Raw genomic sequence first — 6943 nt, 5'->3', positions numbered from 1 at the left:
CATGTTTTCTTCTAAGGGGTTTATAGTTTAAGTTCTTACAGTTAAGTCTTTGATCCATTTTGTGTTAGTTTTTTAGTATAGTATGAGATAGGGGTCCAAATTCATCTTTTTAAATGAATTTCCAATTTTTCCATTTGCCGAGAAGAATATTTCTTTCCTATCAAATTTTCTTGGCACTTTTGTCGAAAATCAGTTAACTTTAAATGGGCTTATTTATAGATTCTTAATTCTACTCCATTGTTCAGCTCTATCCTACATATGTTTGTCCTCATGCTAGACCAAACTGAATTGGTTACTGAAGCTCTATAGTAAATTTTGGTATCAGAAAGTATGGGGGAGCTAAGATGGTGGCGTAGTGGGAAGACCCTACACTTGCCTCATCCCTCAAACACAGCTAGATAACTATCAAATTATTCTGAATACCCAACAAATTGATCTGTGGACTGACAGACAAACTGCACTAGAGGGAGAGAAGAGGCCTCATTGTGAAAGGTGGGAAGTGTGGAGATGGGCTTTAGGGGAGAAATGGATCATGGGTGTTGCAGAGGGGAGAAAACCCTGGTTGTGGAAGCAGGCAAGAGGGAGTGGAGCATGCAAGGATATACACAAGGGGACATCCTCAAAGCCACTGGCTGGGTAAACAAGAGGGGATGGTTTTCCTGAATTTTTGTAGCCACTGGGTTTCAAAAACTGGAGTTTTAGAGGTCTATGGCCTTGTCTGGGATAACGCCTTGAGGGCACTCCCCTACTTCAGGAGAGAAGGAATGCAAGCAACCCTGGATGGATGGCACAATCTGAAAATCACCAAAGGCACATAGGGAGAGACTGTTCACTCTTTCTAGAGTGACATTTGCAGAGTTGCTTCTCAGGTGACAAAAGATCCAGCTGTCAACCCTTTCCCTCCTCCGCCCCTCAGCATAGGCAGAGACACCTGCTGAGGGCGGCTCACCCAGACACTGGAGCTTTAGCCTGCTTTGCTCCAAATTGCACACCCTTGTGCTCTAGCATGACTGCCCTACTCAGTCAAACTTGCATCAGTCCCAGCATGGTGAGACCTTCCCCTGGAAGACCAGTGCAGGTCCCCACCACACCAGGTCCCTAAAGTTTGGAGTTTTAAAGTCAGCAGGTTTAGCTGGGATAGAACTCAAACTGCAGTGCACTGCTCCAGGCAGACGAGCAACCCAACCTGGAGAAGACAGCATGAAAACTGAGACCTGAAAAATGCCTGGGATGCACTAGGGGACATTATTTGCTCTTCTGGGGGTGTTTCCCTAAGAGTAACAAGCACTGGGTACCCTCTGTGGGCACAAAGGAACTGGTTGGCACGGTTTCCCTTCTCCACCCCACAGCATAAACCAACTTCACTCAACAGCACAGTGCCAACCCTGGCTGCCTAACCTGCTTACACCAAGTCCCACCTCCCTGCACTCTGCTGGTACTGCTTTTCTTGAGCAAGAGTGCCTAAGGACCAGCACAGCAGGCCCCTTCCCCAGAAGACCAACACAAAATCCTGAACGCACCATGTCTACAGACCCAGAGTTCTGCAAGGTTTCAGTTCTAGCAGAAGTAGCATCAGGTTACATTTAACAAGCAGACCAGAGCACATCTAGTTAAAACTCACCACTCTGGCAAAGGGCCAAACACTACCCACTGCAAGCAAGAAGAACTTTTGCAGATGACTGCCAAGGGAAAGAGCAGCCAAAACACAGCAGCAGAGTACAAACAGCACATACCAGAGACACTCCCTGGAGCACCAGGCCCTCGACACTATATGGCCTCTTCTTTTAAAAGCCATTACTCTCAGGAAAAGGAGACATAACAGGCTTTTCTAATGCACAGAAGAAGACAGAGACCTAGACAACATGTCAAGACAGAGGAATTCATCCCAAAAGAAAGAACAAGAAAAGGTCACAACCAGAGATCTAATTGAAACAGATATAAGTAAAGTGCCTGATGGGAAATTTAAAGCAACAATCATAAGGATATTCATTGGACTTGAGAAAAGCTGGAAAGACCCTTACAATAAGAGATAAAAGAACTGAAAAACAATTAGACAGAAATTAAAAATGCAATATCTGAAATTTGAAACCAACTGTCTATAATGACCTCATGGATGGAAGAAGCAGAGGATCAAAAACTGATATGGAAGATAGAATTATAGAAAATAATGAGGCTGAACAGAAGAGAGAAAGAAAAATTATGGATCATAAGAGCAGACTTAGGAAACTTAGTGACCATATCAAATATAGTAACATTTGTATCATAGGAGTCCCAAAAATAAGAGAGACAAAAGGGAGCTGCAGGTTTGTTTGAGGAAATAACAGCTGAAAATTTACCTAATCAGGGGAAGGAAACAGATATCCAAATCCACAAGGCATAGAGAACTGCCATCAAAATCAACAAAAGCAAGCCAACATTAAGACATATTGTAGTTAAATTTGCAAAATATAGTGATAAGGAAAAAAAAAAAACCCTAAAAGCAGCAAGACAAAAGAAGACCCTCACTTGCAAGGGAAGGCCCATAACCTACCAGCAGATCTCTCCAAAGAAAACTGGCAAGCCAGAAGGGAGTGACATGATTTATTCAGCCTGCTGAACTGGAAAAATGTGCAGCCAAGAATACTCTACCCAGCAAGGCTATCATTCAGAATAGAAGAAGAGATAAAGAGTTTCCCAGACAAACAAAGACTAAAGGCGTTTGTGAACACTAAACCAGCCCTAATTATAATAATTATTATTTATTATTAAATAAAAATGATTTATTTAATATTTATTATTAATATTAACAATAATTATTATCATTTATTAATATTTATTAAATAAGTAACATTTATTTAATAAAAATATTAAAGGGGATGCTTGGAGTGGGAAGGAAAGACCAAAAGTGACAAAAACCAGAAAGGAACAGAGAAGAGTCTCCAGAAACAATGACAAAATAAGTAATAAAATGACACTAAATATTTATCAATCAATAATCACTGTAAATGTAATTGGACTAAATGCTCCAACCAAAAGACATAGGGTATCAGAATGTATAAAAAAACAAGACCCCCCATACGCTTCCTATAAGACTCATTTTAGATTTAAAGATATGTGCAGATTGAAAGTGAGGGGATGCAGAAATATTTATCATACAAATGGACATCAAAAGAGAGCCAGAGTAGCAATACTTATATCAGACAAACTAGATTTTAGACCAAAGACTGTAACAAAGGATGAAGAAGGGCACTATGCATAATAAAGGGGGTTGTCAAACAAAAAGACCTAAGAATTATAAATATTTATGCCCCGAACTTGGGAGCACCCAAATGTATATATGTGAAACAACAACAAACATGAAAGAATTTATTGATATTAATACAATAATAGTAGGGGGCTTTTACACCCCTTTTCCAACAAGGGACAGATCAGCTAAGCAGAAAATCAACAAGGAAATAATGGCTTTGAATGACACACTGGACATTATGGATTTAACATATATATTCAGAACATTCCATCCTAAAGCAGCAGAATACACATTCTTTTCAAGTGCACATGGGACGTTCTCCAAAATAGATCACATACTAGGTCACAAAGTGCTCAACAAATATAAGAAAACTGAAATCATACCATGCATATTTTCTGGCCATGATGTTATGAAACTTGAAATCAACCATAAGAAAAAATTTTGAAAGATGACAAATAAATGGAGACTAAACAACATGGAACTAAAGAATAAATGGGTCAATTAGGAAATTAAACAAGAAATTTCAAAAATACATGAAAACTAATGAAAATGAAAACACAATCATCCAAAACCTTTGGGATGCATCAAAAGTGATCTTAAGAGGAAAATATATTGCAATACAGGCCTACCTCAAGAAGCGAGAAAAATCTCAAATAAACAACCTAACATTAAACTTAAAGGAGCTAGAAAAAGAACAACAAACAAAGCCTAAAACCAACAGAAGAAAGGAATTAATACAGATTAGAGCAGAAATAAAGAAAGAAAGAAAGAAAAAAGAAAGAAACTAAAAAAAAGAAAGAAAGAAAGAAAGAAAGAAAGAAAGAAAGCAGAAAACAAACAGAACAGATCAATGAAAGTAGGAGATGGTTCTTTGGAAAAATTAATAAAATTGATAATCCCCTAGCCAGACTTATCAAAAAGAAAAAAGAAAGGACCCAAGTAAATAAAATCACAAGCTAGAGGGGAGAAATAACAACACCATAAAAGTACAAACAAAGAGAAAGTTATGAAAAATTATATGCCAACAAATCAGAAATCTAAAAGAAATGGACAAGTTCCTAGAAATACATAATATACATAACTACCAAAATCTTAATAGAAAACTAGAACAGGCCAAGAGCCAGCAAAGAAACTGAATCAGTAATCAAAAATCCCCCAACAAATAAAAGTCCAGTCCAAATGTTTCACAGGGGAATTCTACCAAACAGTTAAAGAAGTTAAGACCTGTTCCAAGAAACAGAAATAGAAAGAAAACTTCCAGACTTGTTCTGTGAAGCCAGCATTACCCTGATTCCAAAAACAGATAAAAAGTCCACTAAAAAAAGAGAACTATAGGTCAATATCCCTGATGAACATAGATGCAAAAATTCTCAACAAAATACTAGCAAATCAAATCCGACAGTACATTAAAAGAATCATTCACCTCAATCAAGTGGGATTTATTCCTGGGCTGCAAGGGTGGTTCAATATTCACAAATCCATCAATGTGATACACCACATTAATAAAAGAACAGAGAAGATTCATATGATCCTTTCAATAGATGTAGAAAAAGCATTTGACAAAGTACAATTATCAATTCATGACAAAAAACCCTCAACAAAGTAAGGATAGAGGGACCATACTTCAACATCCTGAAGGCCAGACACGAAAAATCCACAGATAATATAATCTTCAATGAGGAAACACTGAGCTTTTCCTCTACAGTCAGGACAAAGCCATGATGTGCACTCTCACCACTGTTATTTAAGATAGTACTGGAAGTCCTAGACTTGGCAATCAGAAAACAAAAAGAAATAAAAGGCATCCAGACTGGAAAGGAAATAGTAAAACTTTCACTACTTGCAGATTACATGATACTCTATATAGAAAACTCAAATATTCCACCAAACAATTGTTAGAACTGACACATGTATTCAGTAAGGTCACAGGATACAGAAATCAATGTACAGAAATCCATTGCATTTCTATACAGCAATAATGAAGCAGCAGAAAGAGAAATAAAGGAATCGGTTCCATTTACAAAAGCACCAGAAGCAGTAAGATACTTAGGAATAAACCTAACCAAAAATGTAAAAGATCTGTACTCTGAAACTATAGAATGCTGATAAAAGTAATTGAAGATGACAAAAGAAATGGAAAAACATTCCATGCTTATGGGCTGGAAGAACAAATATTGTAAAAATGTCTATACTACCCAAAACAATACACATTTTATGTAATTCTTATCAAAATACTACCAGCATTTTTCAGAGCTAGAACAAACAATCCTAAAATTTGTATGGAACCACAAAAGACCCAGAATAGCCAAAGCAAACTTGAAAAAGAAAAGCAAAGCTGGAAGCATCACAATTCTGGACTTTGATTTATATAAAAAGCTATCATGATTAAGATAGTATGGTAGTGGCACAAAAACAGCCACATAGATCAATGCAACAAAATGCAAAATCCAGAAATGGACCCATAATTATATGGTCAAGTAATCTTCAACAAAGCAGGAAAGAATATCCAACAGGAAAGAGTGTCTTCAACAAATGGTGTTGGACACCATTTGGAAAACTGGACAGCAATATGTAAAAGAATGAAACTGAACTACTTTCTTACACACCATATATAAAAATAAGTTCAAAATGAATGAAAGATCTAAATGTGAGATAAGAAACCATCAAAATCCTAGAGAAGAACACAGCCAATAACCTCTTTTACCCTGGCCATAGCAAATTCTTACTAGATATGTCTCCCAAGACCAAGGAACAAAAGCAAAAATAAACTATAGGGACTTCCTCAAAATAAAAAGCTTGTGCACAGTGAAGCAAACAAGCAATAGAACTAAAAGGCAATCTAGAGAATGGGAGAGGATATTTGCAAGTAATATATCTGATAAAGGGTTAGTATTCAAAATATATAAAGAACTTATAAAACTGAACACCCAAAAAAAACAAATAATCCAGTTAAAAAATGGGCAGATGACATAGACATTTTTCCAAAGAAGACATATAGATAGCTAACAGACACATGAAAATATGCTCAACATCACTCATCATCAGGGAAATACAAATTAAAACCACAATGAGATACCACCTCACACCAGTCAGAATGGCTAAAATTAACAGCTCAGGAAACAACAGACATTGGCAAGGATGCAGAAAAAAAAAAAAAAAAAGAGGAACCCTCTTGGACTGTTGGTAGGTATGCAAACAGGTGCAGCCACTCCAGAGAACAGTATAGAGGTTCCCCAAAAAGTTAAAAATAGAACTACTCAACCATCTAGCAATTGCACTACTAGGTATTTACCCAAAAGATAAAAAAAAGTACTGATTCAAAGGGAGAGATGCACCCTGATGTTTATGGCAGCATTATCAACAATAGCTAAATTATGGAAAGAACCCAAATGTATATGAATATTACACAGCCATCAGAAAGAATGAAATGGTGCCATTTGGAATGACATGGGTAGAACCAGAGAGCATTATGCTAAGCAAAATAAATCAGGCAGAGAAAGACAAATACTATATATCTCTCATATGTGGAATTTAAGAAACAAAACAGATGAACCCATGAAAAAAAGAGAGAAGCAAACCAGGAAACAGACTCAACTATAGAGAACAGACCAAGGGTTCCTGGAGCAGAGAGGTAGGCAGGGGGATGGGTTAAATGAATAATGGTTAATGGAGGGCACTTGTAGTGATGAGCCCTGGGTGTTGTATATAAGTGACTAA

Source organism: Mustela nivalis (genome assembly GCF_964662115.1).
Source record: "Mustela nivalis genome assembly, chromosome: 15".
NCBI lineage: Eukaryota > Metazoa > Chordata > Mammalia > Carnivora > Mustelidae > Mustela > Mustela nivalis.
This window is presented reverse-complemented; position numbering follows the sequence as displayed.